This window comes from Nomascus leucogenys, chromosome 17, assembly GCF_006542625.1.
Source record: "Nomascus leucogenys isolate Asia chromosome 17, Asia_NLE_v1, whole genome shotgun sequence".
Taxonomy (NCBI): Eukaryota; Metazoa; Chordata; class Mammalia; order Primates; family Hylobatidae; genus Nomascus; species Nomascus leucogenys.
Window position 1 is genome coordinate 48,760,611 of NC_044397.1, and position 9,448 is coordinate 48,770,058.

Here is a 9,448-nt window from a genome sequence, read left to right on the forward strand (position 1 = left end):
GGATACTAAAATCACATATGGGTTTTTAATTTTATTGTTTTCTTGGTTGTGCAGAAGCTTTTTAATTTGATGCAGTCCAACATTTTTATATTTGCTTCTATTGCTATACTTTTGCTGTCGTATCCAAAAATTCAGTTTCAAGACCAATATTAAGGTTTCTTCATATGTTTTCTTTTAAGATTTTTAAGGATTTATGTATTACATTAGAGTCTTTATTTTATATTTAGCTAATTTTTAAATATAGTGTAAGAAAAATGTCTAATTTTATTATTTTACTTGTGGATATTCAGTTTTCCCAGCAGCAAGTATGGGAGAGACTGTGTGGTGTATTCTCAGTTCCTCAATGTCAAAGTGGATTTAATATGGAGGGGTTTGTTTCTGGGCTCTTTGCTCTGCTCCACTGATTTTGGTGTGCTTTTTTTTTTTTCTTGAGACAGAGTTCAAGTTCTTGTTGCCCAGGCTGGAATGCAATGGCCGGATCTCAGCTCACCACAACCTCCGCCTCCTGGGTTCAAGCGATTCTCCTGCCTCAGCCTCCCGAGTAGCTGGGATTATAGGCATGTGCCACCACGCGTGTTTAATTTTGTATTTTTAGTAGAGACGGGTTTTCTCCATGTTGGTCAGACTGGTCTCAAACTCCTGACCTCAGGTGATCCGCCTGCCTCAGCCTCCCAAAGTGCTGGGATTACAGGCGTGAGCCACTGCATCCGGCCTTGGTGTGCCTTTTTACACACAGACCATCTTGTTTTTATTATAATAGTCTGCAAATGTAGTTTGAAATCAGAAAGTATAATGCCCTCAGCCTTGTTATTCCTCAAAACTGCCTTGGCTATTCCAAGCAAGTCTCTTGTAGCTCCATAAAAATTTTAGTGTTGCATTTTCTGTTACTTTAAAAAATTCCACTGGAATTTTGATAGGACATTTATTAAATCTATAGATTACTTTAAATAATGTGACACTTTAACAATATTTTTCTAATCCATAGACATGAAATATTTTTGCATTTATTTGTGTCATCTTCAATTTCTTTCATTAATATCTTATTTCAATGTAAATTTTTTTCACCTCCTTGGTTAAATATATTGCTAAGAAAGTTACTATTTTGATGCTATTTAAATAAGATCTTTTTTTCATTTGTATTTGATAGTTTGTTGTTAGTGTATGGAAACACAAATGATTTATCTATCAGTTTTATATTTCTCTAATTTACTTAGTGTGTTTATTAGCTGAAACAGTCTTTTGGTGACATTTTTACTTTTGTTTTTCAATTTAGATGCCTTTTTTTCCATTGAGACAGGGTTTCACTCTGTCACTCAGGCTGGAATCCAGTAGCGTGATTATGGCTTACTGCAGCCTTAATCTCCTGGGCTCAAGCAATCCCCCCACCTCAGCCTCCCAAGTATCTGGGACTACAGACATGCATTACCACACCTGGTTAATATCTTAATGTTTTGTAGAGATGGGGTCTCACTACATTGCCCAGGCCAGTCTCAAATTATTAGGCTTGATCCTCCCGTCTTGGGTTCCCAAAGTGCTGGCACTACAGATACAAGTCACTGCATCTGGCTGGATGGCTTTAAAAATTTCTTTTCCTAATTGTTCTGCCTAGGATTTCAGTACTATGTTAAAAATAGAAGCATTAATGGTCACAATGTACCCTTGTATTGGTTTCGTTGAAACTGAAGGAGCAAACACCTCTTCCAATCTTATAGACTGGTTTCAGCAGGTATAGATCTTCTCTTGGGTTGACTGGCTGATAACACCCCTTCTGGGTTTGCAGTGGTATGTGGGTCGTAGGTGGGTCACGTGACTGCGTCTTGGTCTGCAGTGGAGTTTGCCATTAGTGGGCTTGTTACCACTAGCCTGGGTAGTTATTAACCTTCTCTTATTTTTTGGCAGACTGGATTGCCTTCGGGACGTTCATCCACAAGGCCAGCACTAGGGTGGTGTTCTGCAGCTGAGTCAGCATGTGGTGGATCTGATGTGAGGTGTGGGGATGAGTGCTGAGTGTGACTCTCCCTGAGTACCTGGCAGGGTTTCCCCAGGTTACTCTTTGGGCTCCTAACTGGGCAGAACTAGCCATGAACTGTGGCTAAGAGTGCTGAAACTGAGTCGCTGAACTGTTACTGTCACAGTAAAGGCCAAGTTCTGCAGGCCTACCTCTATAACCACAAATAGGCATCTCCCCCGGGGCTCTGAATGTGCAGGACCACTTTTACATGATGGCTGGAAGGAGCTGGAGATGGTTACAGAGTCACTGCAGAATTTTAAGTGGGGTCAAGATAAGTGGACAATTTCTTGCCTTGTAGCCAAGACCAAAGGTTCTCAAGCTTGTCACTTGAATGAGTGCCTGCCTTCTCAAAATGACCCCGGTTAGTCTTTGGCATTAGCAGGTTTTTAAAACCTTCTCCCTTAGAAACAAAATTATTATAAAGGTTCCTTTTTTGAGAAGGGTTCTTGCCATATTACCTAGACTGATCTCAAATTCCTGTCCTGAAGTGATTTTTCTGCCTCAGCCTACCAAGTTGGTAGGATTACAGGTGTGAACCGTCATGTCTGTCAACATTATGTACTCCATGTAGTACTTCTTATAAGACTGTTCTAGAGGGTAATGAACACCGTTAGCTTTTGTTTATATTGGAAAGTCTTTTTTAAATTATTTTTAAAGTAGATGCCCCCCAGATTATGTATCCCTGGTCGGCAGTATTTTTTTCTTGATCACGTTCACATTGGGGAAGTTCTTAGTCCCTTTTCTCTTTAAATAACCTCTCGACCACTCTTCCCCTGCATTCTTCTTCCAAGAATCCTTTTATGAATATGTTGGTCTACTTGATAGTATCCAGTGTTTCGTATTTCCCAATTCTTTTGTTTGTTTTCATGGCTCAATATTTATAAATAATATGTCTTTAGTTTTTAGTTTTTTCTGTCTCATTAAGTCTGTTGTGACTCTAGTAAACTTTATAACGATTTTTTTTTTAGTTCGGCAATTTCTACTAGGTTCTTTTTAAAATAGTTTTTATCTTTTTGTTAACTCATTTTAACGCATAATGTTTCTTATTTTGCTTTCTGTCTGTGTTCTATTTTTGCTATTGAGCATATTTAGTATCATTATTTTGACTTATTTGTCAGATAATGCAAAGATCATCTTTTCTTAAGGATTGAGTTCTGAAGATTTATTTTGTTTCTTCAGGTGCCTCCTTTTTATGTCCTGTGATCCTTTGATAAAATTTGGCAACTTATACACAGACACCTAATCTAATATTTAAAGACTTGCTTAAAGACTGGTTATAGCAACTAACCAAGCAATAGATTTTCAGTGCTTCACAAACATGTTCTCAGCTGTGTCTTTGGACCTTTGTGGGTAATTTCCAAGTTAACAATATTTTTTTTTCATTTTCTTTTCAGATTGTCTATTCTTTTGCTTCCCTTGTTGACTGTGGCATTGCAGTTACTTTAGTATTGTAACAGGTGTTCACCTTTCTTCTCAGGGAGACAGAATGTAGTAATTAGTCCGCTAAAATGCCACAACTTTGAACGGATCCACTGTACTATATTTCTCCTTAGAGAGATACTGGGAGTTGGTTGTGTTTTTCTTAGCTCAGTTGCTGTTCAGGGAAAGAAAGGTTGTGTTGGACAGTCTTTACGCTAGACCTGGTTACCTTCTGCAGCATAGAAAATATTCCTTAAATGTGAAAAGAGAGGAAAGAATAGTTATACACTCAGATAGGTGTGAATGATTTAGCAGATAACACATGTGAAAGCTCCAAAAGCGAAGGAGAAAACCAGAGTTTAAAATGTGGTTGAGACCAGCCTGGCCAGCATGGTGAAACCTTGTCTCTACTAAAAATACAAAAACTAGCCAGGTGTGGTGGCACATGCCTGTTGTCCCAGCTACTCGGGAGGCTGAGGCAAAAGAATCGCTTGAACCCAGGAGGTGAACGTTGCAGTGAGCTGAGATCGCACCACTGCACTCCAGCCTGGGCGAGAGAGCAAGACTCTGTCTCAGAATAAATAAATAAATAAAATAAAATGTGGATTGGGAGGCTGTGCTTCAGTGGAATTGATTCTGAAAGCCTAGGTATATTTCTCTTACTGTCATGGAGGAAAAGTTTCTGATGTATGCTTATTATGGTCTTAAATCCTCTAAGTCTTTTGTCCATTCAATGATCTATGCATTCATAGTGAGAGGCAAACTCCTCTTTTTATAATGTGAGGACCCATATAATCTGACTCCTCTTCCATTGCTTTGAGGGACCTGGGAAAATTTGTGCACATTTTTGGAGACCACTATGTTAAGCTGTTTTAAAAGATCTGTTTGTGCCTTATGTTAGACATCTGTGAGAGGAGTAAGGGAGACATCAGGATTTGGTTAAGAGATTCCAGAGACACCGGAGACAGATATCCAATGTTTTCTGTTTTATAATTTTCAGTCAGTTGATCATTTAGAAAATGAGACTGAAAACTTTCATCAGAGCACAAAGCATCTAATTAAGTACAAGAAAATCTAAACATCTATTTTACTTTAAAAGTATCTTTTTCTTAGTAGAAACCAAACTTAGAAATTTAAATGCAATATGATAAATACCTCTACGGTAGAAAAGTTGATTTTATCTACTCACCTCATAGAATTCTTAAAAACACTAATACCATAGCTTACTTAGAACACTGCCCAGCATATAGAAAATTTCCAGTTGTTACCTATTTCTTAATAACTATTATTTTATGATTTTATTTTCTTTACTATGAAGATTACTAGAACTGTGTCCTATATATATTTTCATTTTCTGATCTGCTGTATGCCAACTTTGCCTGTAGTTTCACAAGTTCTGAGATAGTGTGTTTGAATGTATGTTACATAAAAAGTGAATTAGATAATAGGCATGCCACATTTATTTAAATATTTGATTTTTTTTTAGTTTACTGCATGAAAAAGTTATCGTTAGCATTTTCATGCACTTTTCTCAAAATTTATCTAAATGATTATATGAACTTATTTCTAATTGTTCATTTTGTATATTAGTGTTTCATACTATATTGTATCATATTTATGTTGTCTATATTATTTAGAAATGCAATGCTTTGCTTTGCTTCCAAAGGTTACATTATAGCTTTTACATTTTATTTAAAAATAACAGCAAAATATTAATGACATAAGAAGTTTCTCTGGTATTATTTAAATGCTTGTTCCAACAAATTTTATCAGAGCTTTTCACGCATGATTATAATGGATTTTCTATGAAATTTTATTGCTCTAATTGTATACTAACGATTCAAACTTACTGTCTTGAGTAGCAAAGACATGGAATCAACCTAGATGCCCATCAGTGGTTGATTGGATTGAAAAAAAAAAGTGGTACTTATACACCATGAAATACTACAAAGCCATAAAAAATAACAAAATTATGTTCTTTGTAGCAACATTGATGCTGCTGGAGGCCATTATCTGAAGTAAATTAATGCTGAAACAGAAACCCAAATACTGCATGTTCTTACTTATAAGTGAGAGCTAAATATTGGGTATACATGGATGTAAAGATAAAAACAACAGACACTATGGACCACTAGAGGATGGGAAGGAAAGAGACAAGGGCAGAAAAGCTACCTCTTGGGTACTATGCTATCTACCTGAGTAGTAGATGTAGTACCTCAAACCTTAGCGATACAAAATACACCCATGTAACAAACCTACACATGAACCCTCTTAACCTAAAGTAAAAGTTGAAACTTTAAAAACACCAAAATATGTGCTCTTTGTGAATGTACAGTCATAGTTGAAAATTGTAGGTACCTAGAAAAAATATTCTTTAGTGGTACACTATGTTTATTCAGTATTTTTTGGTTAATTTTTCTGTTGAAATTTGTTCTATCATTTTACATTCCTTTGTCTCATGTTTTAGACTAGGCTATGTCCAATTAATTGTGTTTTTGGTTTTATTTATGTATTATAATTTTGTATGCCAATATTCAACTCTGTACACATTAGGACAATGTTTAAACAGTGACATATATTAACCAGCTGTACATCTATTGCCAATATAATTATTTCTATGTTTGCCTGTATAAATATTACCCCTATTTTATGACTTGTGTATTTGCTTTTTTTGGTTGGTAGTCAATGGTATTTTTATTTTTAATGTAAAACATACATTACAAAATGCATCATCTTTAATATTTTCAGTTATATAGTTTAGTTATGTTAAGTATATTGACATTGTTAACAACATATCTCTAAAACATTTTTACTCTTGTAAAAGCAATATGCAATACATGTGAATCCACTACTCATTTTTCCCATTGCCTTGCCTTTTACAAACATTATTCTATTTTCTTTTTTAAGGGTATAACTACTTTAGATATTCCATGTAAATAGACTCATACAGTATTTTTGTGGCCACGGCTGCCTTATTAAATTTAGCATAATGTCTTCAAAATTTGTCTTTATAACACGTATTAGATTTTCTGCTTTTAAAAAGCTGAATAATATTCCATTTTTTGTATTCCAAATTATATTCATCTGTTCATCTGGTAAAAAAAAAAGTTTAAATTGCTTTCACCTGTTGGCTTTTGTGGATAATGCTTCAGTAAATGGTGAGCAAATAACTCACTTGACCATATATGCAAGAGTTTATATCTGCGCTGCAGTCAGTTACATTGCTTTAGTGTTCTGCCTTTATACCGGTACCAAAGTGCTTTGATTACTCTACTTTAGTTTTGTGTTGGAAATGATTAAGTGTAATGCTTGCAGTATTTTTCTTCTTGGGTAATTGAAAAGGGTTATGTTGAATGTGTGGGTCACTTTGGGCAGTATGGATATCTTCACAACATTATGTCTTCCAACCCTTGAACAAAAGCATGCTTGAGTGTGTTGTTTATTTTTTTATTTTATTTTTATTTATTTATTTTTTTGAGGTGGAGTCTTGCCCTGTCACCCAGGCTGGAGTGCAATGGCATGATCTCGGCTCACTGCAACCTCCACCTCCCGGGGTCAAGCAATTCTGCTGCCCCAGCCTCCTGAGTAGCTGGGATTACAGGCGCACACCACCATGCCCAGCTAATTTTTTTAATCTGTAGTAGAGACGGGGTTTCACTATGTTGGCCAGGCTGGTCTTGAACTCCTGACCTCGTGATCCGCCCACCTTGGCCTCCCAAAGTGCTGGAATTACAGGCGTGAGCCACTGTGCTCAGCCATGTTGTTTAATTTTTATATTTTGTTGATTTTTTAGTTTTCCTTCTGTTACTGATTTCTAGTTTCATTCCATTTGGGCCATAAAAGTCTGTAAAATTTCAGTTTTAAAAAATTTGCTAATACTTGTTTGCGGTGTCACAAGCAGTCTGCCTAGGAAAATGTTTTATGAACTATTGAAAAGAATGTGTATTTCGCTGTCTGTATACATTTGTTAAGTGTAATTGTTTTATAATGCATTCAAGTTTTTTGTTACCTTAGTAATATTCTGTCTTGTGTCAAAAATCCCTATGTATTCAGTATTATTCATTACTAAAAGGGGGATATTTAAGTATCCTACCATTGTTATACTGCTGTCTATTTTTCGCTTCAATTCTTTCAATGTTTGCTTGATGTGTTTGGGAAAACCGATGTCAGATATGTTTATAGTTTCTCGGTGAATGAACCCTCTTATTATAAGTTAACATCTGAATTTTGACTTAAAGTAAATTATATAAAATATGACAGTTTTTGACAATATAATTGTTGCCTCTCCTTTTCTCAGTTGCTTAACACTTCTTTGGAATGTTTTTTCCAGCCTCCCATTTTCAGTCTGTTTTTTTCATTAGATCTGAAGTGAGTCCCTTGGAGACATGATATAGTTAATTTTTTTTTAGTTTTCAAAAAATCCCTATATATTCATGTATGTGTTTGGATTAGGAAGTTTAGTTCATGAATATTTAAATAATTTTCTAAAAGAAAACATACTATTATCATTTTATTATTTGGCTATTTGAGCTAATTTGTCTCTGTTTTTCTTTTTTTCTGTCTTTCTATATTTAGTGACATGCTTTGACTTCAACTTAACTTTTTATCTCTACAATTATTTTCAAGGTAATTAACATGGGAATTACATAAATCCTTTTAACATTACCATTTACTTTAAACTGGTAACAACTTACATTTAGTAGCACACAAAAATTGATACTCATTACACGTGTCCCTTTTTATCAACACCACTAATAATGTATTTTATATTGCATATACATTAATAGATTTTTAAAAATTATTTTTATGCTTTTATTATTTAAAGTTTTTTTCAGTTTGTTTGTTTTACAAATTAGGAACTAGCTGAAACACATTGTTCAAATTTTAGAGCCAAATTCAAAGTGCTATTTGAATCATCATTATAGTATGGTACATTTTTATTTTGGTGTATGTGCGTATCTTTTCCAGAGTTATGTATTTTTACATGATTTTTTCTTCTTTTGTAGTATAAACTATTTTCAATGGGAGGGACCTTTTTGCATTTGTTGTAGGAAAGTTCTTCTGATGATACATTTTTCTGCATTTGGTCATCTTGGAAAAGTCTCTTTTTTTCTGTATTTTAAAGGATATGGCTGGGCACGGTTGCTCATGCCTGAAATCTCAGCACTTTGGGAGGCCGAGGTGGGCAGATCACTTGAGGTCAGGAGTTCAAGACCAGCCTAGCCAACATTGTGAAACCCCCTCTCTACTAAAAATACAAAAATTAGTTGGGTGTGGTGTGAGGTGCCTGTAATCCCAGCTACTCGGGAGGCTGTGGCAGGAGAATTGCTTGAACCTGGAAGGCGGAGGTTGCAGTGAGCCGAGATGGCACCACTGCACTCCAGCCTGGGCAACAGAGCAAGACTCCTTCTCAAAACAAAACAAAAAAGAATACTTCTGCTGGATGTGGTATTCTTGGTTGGACATTTTTGTATTTTTCAGTGTTTTAACTGTAGCATCCAACTTTCTTCTTGCCTGAAATATTTCTTCTGTTCATAAATTTACTGGTAATTTTGCAGGAGGATGAATATGAATGACACATTTATTTTCTCTTTCTGCAGTACAGATTCTTTTCTTGTCTGTGACTTTCAAAATATTGCCTACATTGTATCTTGTTAGGAATCTCTTTGTGTTAATTTTAGTTGAAATTTGCTTAGCTTCTTGATTTTCTTATATATTTTTTCTAATGTTGAAGTGTAGATTTTTTTGTACTTCTGCTCCACAATTTATTGACCTTTTTAATGGTTTTTCATGTCTCAGTCTCCTTCAGCTCAGCTGTAGTTTTAGTTATCTCTTGTCTTCTGCTGGCTTTGGGCTTTGTTTGTTCTTGGTTTTCTAGTTGTGATGTGAGGTTGTGAACTTGAGGTCTTTTTAACTTTTTGATGTAGGCATTTAGTATCATAAATTTTTGTCTAAACACTGCCTTAGGTGTGTCCCAAAGATGCTGGTTTGTTGTATTATATCTTTATTCTCATTAGG